We start from the raw sequence: 13,333 nt of genomic DNA on the forward strand, positions 1-13,333 counted from the left end.
CAATCTCCTCCTCAGAAGAGGGTCTCTCCATTGCTTCAGCCACTGGTTTCAACTCCTGGCATCCTGGGTCGGCCAGCATGCTCCCTAGGCAGCCAAGGGGAGAGTGCAGCGCAAAGGCCTGGACTAACTTCTTCAGAGCCAGTAGGAACAGGATCAGTAGCAGAGTGACACAGCTGAAGACCAGCACCACTGCCACCAAGTGCTTCAGTGTCTTTCAAGAGGCTGGGAAGGATGGGGCCAGGGAGTGGCTCAGGACTGCCTGGAGGTTAGGGCAGGCCACACAAGACAGCTGGGGCAGACTTTGAGCCCAGAGTTATTCAAAGGAGAAAAAGAAAAACCAGGAACATGTGGGGAAAAACAGGATGTGGCTTGGGATAAGATAAGGCAGGGAGATCAGGACCAAGAGCAAGTGTCTACGAACCTGGATGGTGGAACCAGACCTTTTGGGGCCTAGGCTGCCTCCCCGCCCTGCACCTATTTTTAAACCATGACATCAGCAGCTTCTTGATTGTCAGTGGTCCCACGACTACCATATGGGTGTTCCCTTCGCCTGGAACTCTGTGGAGGGGAAGCTGTTAGCCCTGGCATCTTCCTCCCCTCCCAGCCCTTGGCAGAGACTTGGAGCCAGGTAACGCCTAAGCAGGTGTGTGTTCAACTACTAAATGGGGGCAGGGGGCAAAGGACAGTGAGCTGTCACTTAACAAGGTTTAAGAGAAAAATACCTAAAGAGCACAAATATCCATCCACAAGGGACCGAATAAATTCTAATACCTCCATTCCACGGTTCGTACGGTCATAAATGTAAAAGAGATATCTGACCTACAGAGCTGTCTGCAGAGTATTATAGAATACTGGAATACAGAATAAAAACTGGACCATTATATTAATGTGTATATACAACAAAAGCTGTCTGGATATGGTTACACTAAGATGCTAGTTAACAATGGTCTGAGTTGTAGGTTTAGATCTTTTTGAAGTCTCTAAATTGTCTTGGATGGTTACATACTTATTATATTTGTTTGGTAAAGGAGGGCAGGGGAATGTTATTAGTATACATATCATGAGGTCCTGGCACCAAGCAGGGTTGCCCTCACCAGAGCAAGCTTCCTCCTCAAGGCACCCACATGGGTTACCCAACAGCCCACAGCCCATCCCACCCAAGCTACAATTTCTTCCTGGCCCCTGCCCCCTGACTCACCACCTTGCTACCTTCCCAGCCCAGGGGCTGTGCCCATGGCAGATTCAGTAACATCCATCTGCCCACACAAGCCGAAGGCCCTCAGTAGCCCCTCTAACCTGGTCCCGCTCTGCCTTACCACGGCGCCGGCCTCTTTTTGGGTGGGAACAGCCAAAGTCACAGCAGTCACACACAGAACTCTCCCACTTATCTGTCAGTTGTCAGCTTCCAGTGGTCCAGACAGAAAGACACGCTCAGTCAGGAAGGTAGGAGGGGGACAGTCTACCCCATGTCCGATTCCAGCATGGCAGTATTAGCTGGGTGACAGCAGGCCATCACTTGGCCTCCCTGGACCTTCCTCTCCCTGGTTTGCCTATACCAGGGAGAGGCCACCTATATTTCCAGGGTAAGGATTTCCACTGGTCCAGATGAAGCATCCCAGTACAGGGCCAGGTGAGGCCTTTCATCCTCTCTCCATTGGCCAGCTTCCAGGACTTAAGGCCCACATATCATGGCAGCAAACATGCTCATTTTAGAAATGGGGGTCCTGGAGACCCAAAATAGTGAAAGGGCTTGTCCAGCGTCCTACAGCTTGAAACAGAGAACACTCACCTCTATGAGGAAGTGTTATAAAAACAGGATTTCCAACCAGACTCAAAGGGTCTTGTCCAACTCCAAGTGCTCAGTCAGCAAGTGATATACACCTGGAAGGATGGATTAAGGAAGAATCTGGGACCCCAACACCCACTTAGAGGTTCCTCCTGGGCACCCATGGCCCCTGACAGCCACCCACGTGTAGAACCATGTTATATCTTATTTATCTCCCTGAGCTGGGCACTGCAGGGAGGAAGTCAGGCCAGTCTGTGGAAGGCACAGCCCCAGTCTATTACAGGTCCTTAGAGGGAAAGAAAATTCTTATTTTCCCTTATCTATGAGTATTTTCTCACTGCAGTCCTGGTTTCAAACAGGGCCCTGGTTAAGCTACAACCTGGTCAGACACTGGGTTCTATGTAGCTGTTAACTTTCATAAGAGAATACAAAAATGTTCTCCTATGCAGAGAAATGTGCTTAATGTTGAGAGTGGGGGCCAGACACAAATTCTGTAATGGCACATATAATTCTATTTTATAGGGGCTCTTGGATGGCTCAGTTGGTTAAGTGTCCGACTCTTGGTTTCGGCTCAGGTCATGATCTCACAGTTCGTGAGTTTGAGCCCCGTCAGGCTCAGTGTAGACATTGCGGAGCCTGCTTGGGATTCTCTCTCTCTCTCTCTCTCTCTCTCTCTCTCTGCACACCCCCCACTCACATGCACTCTCACATGCTCTCTCAAAATAAATAAACATTAAAAAAAGAATCCTATTTTACAAAACACTAACTTAGCATATATACAAATATTAGTGATTCTCAGGATTTCAGGATTTTCATTTCCTGTTCTATGCATGAGTTAACAAGTAAATCGAGAAAAGAAAGAAAGCGAAGAGTCAAGTGTCAAGTATAGCTCTTTATAAATAGGCATACACTTAGGAAATTCCAGTGCCATCTTGGGACAACCATCAAGCAGTGACAGTTGTCTGTCGCACATCTGTACTTCCCATGATGACAGTATCTTAGGATGATACAAAGGAAGGAAGCTCCAAGTAGCCCCAGGCTTTCAGCATCAGAGGGACAGAAGCCATGGTTACCCAGGTTCCCTCACTCATAATCACATTTATCAAGATCTCTCTGGGGTGAGTGGTAATTCCCAACACCCACCCCCAACATGCAATCCTTGAGCCAGGCCTGATCCCAAACTTGATCCCACACATGGAAATGTGAGACCCTGAGGGACTCACCTTATGGTCAGAGCTGCAGCCAAAGCCAGTGCTGTGGGTGTTATCCCAACTCTGGATCCCTATCCCACTGCCATTCTCAGGGGTTAGGGTTGCCAGATAAAATTCAGAACACCCAGTTAAATCTTTCAAAATTTAGTATAAATCAGTCTCATGCAATATTTGGGACATATTTATACTAAAAAATTCATTATTTATTTGAAATTCAAGCTTAACTGGATATCCTATATTTTTATTTGTAGACCCTATCAGGGGATCCAGCACTCCCTTTCTGGGCTGACCTCCAGCTCTGCCCAAAATAGCTCTGGGAAAGGAAGAAAAGTAACAGGAAGAGAGTCCCCAGCACCTCCAGCTGGGCCTGAGGCATGGTCCTCGCCTCATTCTCTTCCACATCATTGTTGAGCATGAAGGCTTCCACGCTGAACTGTAGTGTCTCATTGTCCTGCCTGGACCAAGGGCCAGATCTGGGACCTATTGAGAGGCACCCGGGGGACAGCCAAGGGGACCACAGGGATCTTCAACTCAGAGACTGGCTGGAACAAGTTTCCTGTGAATCCACAAAGAAGCTCATACTATGGGACCTTCTTGCTCCTTAAAGCCTCATTAAAGAATGTCCACCCCATTACCAGAGTTCAAGGACAGTTGTGTTTAGCCTGAGCAAACGGCAGACCCTAAGGCCTCTATAGTCACTCAACAGCTTGCATCCTGGCTGGCAAGGACAGCCCATCCTTTGCCAAACTCATAGCCCAGGTGGCAGGTTCAGACCCAGACAAGTTCAGATCAGACACAAAAAAAGGCTGGTCACCAATGACCAAGTACAACAAGATAGACCCCTCTACATTATCACACCAATGGCCCAGCTCAGCAAGACATCAGGGTAGGGATAAGCCCCTGCCCTCCCTCTTACTCCCTCTGTAGCCTCTTAGACCCTCAGTTGAAGACAAGGGTGTATATTCTCTGGGAGTGGTTCAGGTAATGGCTCTGAGAGCCCACACACTCATCCACGTAGAATTTCATGGCCTAGTTTGACACAAGCTGGATGTAGGCTTCAAGAGTCAGCCATGAGCCTTCTACATGGGGAGGTGGCAAGGCATCTGGGGGAAGAGAGGGAAGAGGGTTATTCCTGGTAAGTAGTCATCGCCACCTCCTAACAAGTATATACTGCATGCCTGTTAGGTCACAACCATAATTCCATTTATTCCTGAATGGTCCTAGAAGTGTTTGCTAGACCCATTTTACAGGTAGGATGATGGAGGCTCAGAGAGACGGTTGAACCTCAGTTCTCTACCCCAGTCTCATCTACCAAATGGGTGTGCACCTGTTCCACCAAGGGCAGAAGACTGAGGCCAGACACAAGATGGTATAGGTAGACCACACTCTGATCTCCCCCTTAGGCAACCCTCGGGGGTCCACACTCCATCCCCCCACACACACACATATACACAACAGCCCAAGACTCACCATGCAGTACCTGGAGAGTCACCTGCTGGGGCTTTGTGATACAGGGTGAAGGCTCCTGGAAGGGGTTCTTCAGAGGGCCATGCTGGGTCAATGACAGGCCACCTGCAACAGAACTGTTCACCTCCTGCCCAAGGAGTGGCCTAGGCTGAGTGGTTGCAGAGAAAGAGGCACCACAGGTCAAGGGCATTTGGTGGGTCCCCACAGCCAGACTGAAGGGCAAGCCCTGGGCAAGTTACCCCAGGGGAGGTAATGGGGGTGGGAAGGCCAAAGAGAAGCTGCTCAAATGAGCTTGACCAGCACTGAGTATCATCATAGCTGCCATTTGGGGAAATTTCACACATACTTTGTGAACTGCACAACCACTTCTATTTTTCAGATGTGGACACTGAGGCAGGAAGTCCTGCTGCCATCTGCCCATGGGTGTTACATGCAGCTTCTCAGCTGCAGAACTCAGATTCAAACTCCCAAGCAAGGTCTCTTCCAGAAATATATTTAATTCAAAATTTTTTTTATTTTCTTATAGTTTATTTGCTTTTGATAGAGGGAGAGACAGAGAGAGAGAGCAGGGGAGGGGCAGAGAGAGAGGGAGACACAGAATCCAAAGCAGGCTCCAGGCTCTGAGCTGTCAGCACAGAGCCCAACGTGGGGCTCGAACTCATGAATTGTGAAATCATGACCTGAGCTGAAGTTGGATGTCCAACTGACTGAGCCACCCAGGTGCCCCAGAAATATTTTTTTAAATGTTTATTTACTTTGAGTGAGAGAGAGAGAATGTGTGATCATGAAAGGGGCAGAGAGAGAGGGAGAGAGAGAGAGAGACAGAGAGAGAGAGAGAGACAGAGAGAGAATTCCAAGCAGGCTCCTAGCTGTCAGCACAGAGCCCAATGTAGGGCTCAAACTCCTAAACTGTGAGATCATGACCTGGTCCAAAATCAAGAGTCAGACACTTAACCATCTGAGCCACCCAGATGCCCCTCTTCCAGAAATATTTAAAGGTTGGAGTTCTCATATGGCAAGACTCTAAGGATACCAAACAGCATTAAAATACAACCTGAGTTTGGGGTGCCTGGGTGGCTCAGTTGGTTAAGCGTCCGACTTCAGCTCAGGCCGTGATCTCTTGGTTTGTGGATTTGAGCCCTGCGTCCGGGCTCTGTGCTGACAGCTTGGAACCTAGAGCCTGGAGCCTGCTTCAGATTCTGTGTCTCCTTCTCTCTACCCCTCCCCCACTTGTGCTCTCTCTCTCTTTCAAAAATAAAATTTTTTTTTCAAAAATTAAAAAAAAAATGAAACCTGAGTTTACCTTTCCCTATTTCTTCTCGTCTGTGTGAGCAGTGGTGTAAAAGCACACTCACCCCTGCATAGCCCCAATTAATTCTTTTTACCATTTGGGCTCCTGACCACCTCGCCACCCTGTCTGAAGAAGGATTATCTCATCCCAGAGGGCAATGGCAGACCAAAGACCAGAAAGAAGTTTTAGGCTTTTTGGGTGTTCATTTGTTTTTTTTAAGATACGAAGGTAAGGCATCTGTTTAGCGTTTGCTAGGTGTTTACTGCATGACAAGCTCTGCCTTAGAAGCCAGGGGTGCATAACTGGGGGGGCCTCTGCCCCCCAAGTTTGCCTGGCTGGGGACCCCGAGCCTCAAGAAGCAGGACTGCCTGGACTCCAGGAGGATCCTGCTCAGCCTAGGACAAGGCTGAAAGACTCCCAAGAAGCAGGGTGAAGGTCAGGGAAGAAGAATAGGTGACCCAGGGTTCTAGTGTCATTAGCTCTCAGTGGGGGAAGCAGCAAGGAACTCCAGGGGCTGGAGGCGTTAGGAGGTGAGGCCAAGTGTTGAAAGGCAACCAGCAGAGCCACTCACAGGCCATCAGGAAAGAAGTCCCCTCCTCCAGGTATCCCCAGGATGCCAAGTCTGCTCCTGCTGCTCCTCAAGTTATCCTCAAAGGGGCTCACCAGGTGCACTGCTGATAGGGGGAGGCTCAGCTCGGGGAGGGGGGAAGGACCCCCACCCAGCACTCCAGGTCCCAAGGGATCCCCATTGCCCAGAACTTACCCAGCTGCAGCAAGACCAGAGCAACCTGCAGAAGGCCCCTGGGGGTGGTGATAATTAAAAGAAACACTGCTGCCCCCCCTCCACAAGCCCCCTTAAAATGGTCCAGAGGAGGCTGGGGAGGGAACAAACCTCCTCTGGAGCCCACAGGTGAGCCTAGGGCATGGCTGAGCTGGGCACAGGCCAAATACTTCCACACTCCCCCATCTGCCTGCAGTGCCTCCTGATTTTAGAAAAGATACCAACGTCCTCCTTACTCATGAGGATTTAGTGAGGTCTGTAAGAGTTAATGCTGATGGAAGGCTTACCGCACAGTGGGCTTCATGTTCTCATCTGTAGGATGAGAACCCACTGCACTGGCTCTGGTGGAGGTTGTATAACACAGTGCTTAGTACAGTGCCTGGCACACAGTAAGTGCTCCATCCATGTTTGCTCTCAGTCTTTCATAACTCTTGTCCAAGGGGAGGGAGGGGCATGATGATGGAGGGGGCTGCACAGCAAGATGATGCTGTCTGGAGAAAAAGTCGAGAAGTGTTCATGGGGCAGGTACCATCAGAGCTGGGGCTGGCAACAGAAGAACACGGAAGTGGAGAGGGCACAGCCTGGATGAAGGAACAGAGGCTAACGCACAGGGCACATCCAGGGAACGGTAAGGAGTCAGCAGAGGCAGGAATGCAGGTGCAGGGGTGAGTCGTGATGAGAGATGAGGCTGTCAAGGCCTCAAGGCTCTGAATGCCACGCTGAGGTGTTGGGACTGGATCGTGGAGGCTGCCTGGAGTCATTCGAGGTATCAGAACAGAAGGCCCTTGGGGAGATTCAGCCACCAGCACCATCAGCTCAGAAGAATGTTCCTTTATGCGTTGGGCATTTAAGGAGTTCCCAAGATCTTAGTTCGTACAAATAAGTCCACGACGATCACCTTCAGCTGCACATCTTTGGACAATCATCCAATTATTTCCTCTGAATAAATTCTTAGGGAGTGGAATCCTTGAAGCATATAACTGGCATAATTTATATCTGGATTAGTCATCAGATGGAATGATTCAATCAATTGCCCTTGAAGTAGAGGTGTCTTGACACACTAATAATGGCCAGTGTTTGTGGAGCTCTCTCTGTGAGCCTTGCTCTGGCTGAATGCTTTGTGAGCCATTTCTCCTATAATCCTGGCAGCAGTTTTAGGAGCTCATTATAGAAGATTGTATGGTGAGGAAACCGAGGCTCAGAGAGGTTAGGTAACTTGCCCATGGTCACACAGCCTGTGAATCAGCTCTGCCCTTGCTGTGTAGAGAACCATGAGTTGGAAGACAATGGGAACAGAATCAGAATTGGGCTGAGAGAGGTTAGGGGAGGAGGGAGAGAGGGAAGTTAGAAGAACTGGAGAGAATGTTGAGTTACATGGGAGGGCAGGTAGGGGTGGGGGACAGACTGTGTGAGCTTAGGCTAGTGACTCCAACTCCAAGAAACACAGACCTAACTATGATGTGGTTGTAAAGAGTAAATGAGCCACATGGCAGGAAGTGCTTAGCACAGGACTTGGTGCAGGCCCCCAGGGGTTCACTAACATGCTGTTCTCAAAAACCCTGGAGGCAGTTTGAAACAGCCAACAAAGCATGTTTGGTGGTGCTGCCTCTTTGTGGTGATGCTGAGCATTGCATGAAGTGGCCACCGGGGAGACCCAACTCCCAGAATGCTCTCGGACAAAGGCCTGGGGGGCATTGGGAAAAGACAAGCCTCCCCGCCCGTGAATCCCAAAAGGGGCCTGCCCCTCCTTTCAGGCAATGGAGGAAGTATCAGGCTGGAGGGAGCCCAGAGGAAGCTACCAAGCCAGCACTAGGGGGTCAGAGGGTACTTTGAGGGGGAAGGAATTGAGTAGGCTGTAGTCAGCGGAGGGAGGGTGGGCCTACAGTGTGAGGTGGGGTAAAGGTTGGAAGGGAGTGTCCAGTAGGAGGGAACACTGTATGAGAAAGCCCAGTCAAGACAAATGTCAGATCTAAGAAACCAAAAAGGACAGAATGGCTGAAATGAAGATTTAGGGGAAGGGGCAAGGGTGGGGTCATCCATACTATGTAGGGATCTAAGTAAGAGTCCCCACAAGGAGTCTGGACTCTGTTCTGAACATTTTAAGAATGTTGGGTAGATAGAAAAGCCAGGGGTGGGGGTGGGGGTGTGGTGGGGAGATAAGCCAGAGGCTGCTGCCCTCATCCAAGCCTGGAGGGGACAGATAGGACACGTGGTGGCAGAGGATTGGGGCAGAAACTATATGAGTGAATGGGAACACCCAGGGAAGAGCGAGAAGGGCCTGAGCCAGAGCACCAGGCGCTGGGGTAGCAGCCGGAGGAAAGCTGGAGTGAAGGCTCCAGAGGAGCAAGGGTTGCAGCCGAGGCCACCTTCCCTTCTCCCCACCTGGCTTTTTTGGGAGAAGGAGCAGACCAGGGATGAGTCTTACCTATGACCTTACAGGCTGTGAGGCCTCTGCCAGGTCACTTGCCCTCTCTGATCCTAGATGTGGGTCTATACAGGGGGATGATGGTGCTATGACCCACCTCCTGGGTTGGCAGGAGGGCCAGAGCAGTAGTGTGCTGGTAAATGTTTAATTTACTGGCTCCCCAGGCAAGAGGACCCTGATTTGTTGATCTTCGTGGTATAAACAGTGCCATCAAGGAGCACCTGGGTGGCTCAGTCAGTTAAGCGTCCAACTTCAGCTCAGGTCATGATCTCATGGTTTGTGAGTTTGAGCCCTGCATCAGGCTCTGTGCTGATAGTTCAGAGCCTGAAGACGGCTTCAGATTCTGTCTCCTCCCCTGTTCATGCTCTCTCTCAAAAATAAATAAACATTAAAAAAAAAATTTAATAGTCCCATTGTGACCTATTTCAAGCTACCCAAGAGAAGTTACTGAACACAGAGTTGTAGAAGCAACATGCTAATACTCTAATAGAGTACAGCCACCAAACAGATAACAAGAAATATAAATAACCTCAAGAGTGTAGATAATAATGAAGTCTAGTAAAATCACCAAGAAGCAACATGTTTTGAGTGTTACTACCTGTTCTTTTTTGGTTGAGTGTGTGTGTGTGTGTGTGTGTGTGTGTGGTTTTTTGAGATATAATTGACATTATATTAGTTTTGGGTGTAGATGATTTGCAATTTGGATATATTGCAAAATGATTATAATCGTCTAGTGAACATCCATTACCACACATAAGCTACAAATTTTTCTTCGTGATGATAACTTTTCAGTACCTTTGTTTTTAATGTAACACATTTTTGTAAAGTTTTACTTATTTAAGTAATCTCTACACCCTACATGGGGCTTGAATCCATGACCGCAAGATCAAGAGCTGCACTGAGCCAACCAGGTGCCCCAATATATCACATTTATTTATTTATTTATTTGGGGGGAGAAAATCAAGGCCACAAGTAATCAAGGGCAGAGAGAGAGAGAGAGAGAGAGAGAGAGAGAGAAGCGGGGCTCATGTTCATCTGAGCAGGGTTCAAGCTCACCCGATGAGGGGTTTGTGCTCACCCGAAGCAGGGCTCAAACTCATGAACCATGCGATCCTGACTTGAGCCAAAGTCAGATACTTAACCAGCTGAGCCACCCACGTGCCCCAATATAATGCATTTAAATCTGTTTATATCCTTCTTTTTTTCACCTTATTTAATTTTTTTTTTCCAGCTCTTCCCTAATTTCTTGGCTTGGGCCTCCCCACTGGAACTGGGCAGGTCCAGAAGCACAGCAGTGGCCCCTTGCCACTCTGCCGTGGCCAGACCCGGGCCAGAGACTCTTTCGGTTATTACAGCAACCAGGCCCTTGACGCTCTGACACACTGCAGGCATCTTGCACCAGCCTCTCCCCCTCATTTAATTTTTAATAATGGCTCTGTTTAAAATGATTCCTAAAAAGGTAACAATATCAGCTCTGGCCCCTATGAACAGCACTAGCACACCACTATTTGGCCCACAGCAAGAGGATGTGCAAAGCCTCCAGATGGGCCTGGGTCTCAGGCATCCAGGAGAGGCCCAACCTCTGCCTAGGGGGCTGCTGGGCAAATATTAGAGGAGACAAGGAGAAGCACCCTAGTCTCAGTGTCCCCGGGTAAGCCACAGGTTTGCCCACCACCCCACCACTCCTGCCCAGGTTCACATTTGGCAGGCACAAGATCTGCTTATTCCCAGGGGCCTCATAGAAGACCCAACACTAGCTCCTGCTTTGGGGGGCCTTATTTCCCCAAACTGCCTCAGGAAAATCATAAGTAATAGAGTCATTGGTGAACATCTCTTTATTGGAAAACTTCGGTAGGGGTTGGGGGCTCCTTAGACCCCGCTGCTTAGGCCTGCAGCTGGACATGTCTGCAAGGCTCTGTGCCCTGAGCCAGCGGCAGTGGGTGAAGATGCAGAAGCCCATGCCTAGGATAGACGTCAACACCACCATGAGCAGAGTCCCTGACATCTGCATCGGCAACAGCATCAGCAAGCTGGGGAGACTCCCTGGCGTAAGAGGCAGAGGTTGATCAGGGCCTGGAGAGGCAGTAAGTACACCAGCAAGGGCTGGAAAGGGGCTGGGCAACAGCTTCCACCCCCCAGACTGTGTTGTTGACTTGGAGAGAACGGGTGTACTGGGCTAAGTGGTGCCTATGTGACCTCAAGCCTCAGTTTCCTCATCTCTAAAATGGGGCTGGTCATTTACCACGTCTACTGCATAGGATTCTTAGGAGAATCAAATGAGGTCATCACAGAAAAATGGAAGCTGCCAGGCAACAAACGGTAGCATTTATTAATATATAGTGGGTGGCAGTTACCCTTCTTCAGGGTGAGGAGGCTCAGAGGGGTGAGTGGCTTCCACAGTGATGGGGTGAGCGAGCTTAAAGCTAACTTGTCTGAGATTTTGGGCTTTACTCTGGCAGGCCATGAATGAGGGCCAAATGGGGGAAGGGGGAAGGAAGAAGCCAGAACCAGGTTCTACTGGGATTGCCAAGGGTCCCCGAACCTGGGGCCCCAGTGTCTTCCACTGTGAAGGGCACCCTGAAAAGGGCCCAAACTCTGGAAAGGGACTCCCTCGCTCACCTCTGGGCTCCCTGGAGTCAGAAGCCTAACTCAACTAAAAGGACCATGTCAACTGGTGGGAAGCCTCCTCAGTGGCCTTGCCAGAGGCTGGAAGATAAAGATATCCCACCAGAAGGCTTTAAGCCATCCACCCACCCAACCTCTACATACCTCTAACCTTCTGACCTAGTATCTGCCCACTGGTGCTGAAAGTTGAGAGAAAACGAAGCTATTTATCTCAAAGCAAGAACAGAACATGTTTACACCATGATGTCAGTGACTAAGAGCCTTCTCTCAGTAAGGCACTTACCAAGATTGTATGAATGGAATTGAATGAGTCTCTAGGCATCTGTTTAATAAAGATGAGACCAGAAGCTCAAAAGTGGCAGACCAAGCTTAATGCCCTCATTTTATACTTGGGGAAATTGAGGCTCAGAGAGGGAAGGGATTTGCCCAAGATCACACATAGAAGGGGGCTCAGAGGGCTCTCCAGAGGCCAGATCCCTCTTTGATTCTCCTGATCAACAGATAACTTGAGTGGGTCTCATAGTTTGGAAGGGCCAGGGTCAGCTTCCTCAAAGGTCTTCAGAAGCACGACAGTACCTTCCATAGGCCCATCCCCCCCACTGCTATGAGTGCCTCAGAGCCTACCCCTAACCCCTACCTACAAAACCAAGAGGCTCCAACCTGCCAAGGCTCTTTGATGGGGTGACCAGGGGCAGGTAACCACACAACAGGTGCACACTCTCAGAAAGAGCTGAGGGGCAATACAGAAGGGGTATCGGGGCTGGTTATGAAGAATGTTCAAGGTTGACTAAGAGGAAAAGTATTTCCAGCTGAGGAAGAGTGTGGGGTGGGATAAGAGAGGCTAGGAGGCAGGTGATAGGGAAGAACACAAGGCTGGGGCAGGTCCAAGAGCTGTGGCCCAAAACACAGAGGTCTGACTCTGGCCAGCAGCTCCCAGTTTTAGGGGGAACTCAGAGGGTGGAAGGTTAGAGACTAACTGAGCAGGGAACTGGTGGTAGAACCCAGATGTCATAGGGATGCAGGTGTGAACCTGGTGGGGGGTACAGGGGGATGCAGGACTGGAGAGGGGCATAGAAGGGGGCAGAGAAAGGGCTGGAGAATTGCAGGGGCTCAGAGCATTTAAGGGAGCCGGAGGGAGCAGCAGGAGACTGAGCAGAGGTCAGGGAGGGACTGAGAAAGGAACCCAGCTGCTGTGGGATGAGAAGGGCAGCAGAGAAAGGCTCACCGTCAGAGACCCCCAGACATCAGACTCACCCTGCAGCTGCAGACACCCCCAGAGCATGAGCCACAACTGGAGCCCCCATCTTGTCTCACTAGCCATCCTGCCCAGTCCCTTGGCTCCTATAAGTCCCCATCCAGGTGCAGGGGGTCTCTCTGGGGTGGGGTTAGCCCCCCCAGTCTGTACCTGGGCTGCAAGGGGCATGGCCAGGGTCTCGGCTGGAACCGATTTGTGGCTTGGAGCAGTGCTGAGTGACAGAGACCTAGGCCTGTTTCTGCTCCACATCCAAAACCCCATTCCCCACCTCTCTACCCCTCCAAGTTGTTAACAGCCAAAAAAGGGGCTGGCCCAGAATCAAGGAGGAATGTCTCCCTTCCTACAGTGCTCCCAGGGACAGCCCCTGCCCCCTACTACCGGGTCACTCTTTTTTCTCCAAGACTCCTGAGTCTTCTGTGATACTCATATGGGGGCTGTCTTCACCTCAGGCACCTTCAGGTTCAGGTGGTTCCTGCCCAACAGGCTCCCCTT

Source organism: Prionailurus bengalensis, chromosome D3, assembly GCF_016509475.1.
Source record: "Prionailurus bengalensis isolate Pbe53 chromosome D3, Fcat_Pben_1.1_paternal_pri, whole genome shotgun sequence".
Taxonomy (NCBI): Eukaryota; Metazoa; Chordata; class Mammalia; order Carnivora; family Felidae; genus Prionailurus; species Prionailurus bengalensis.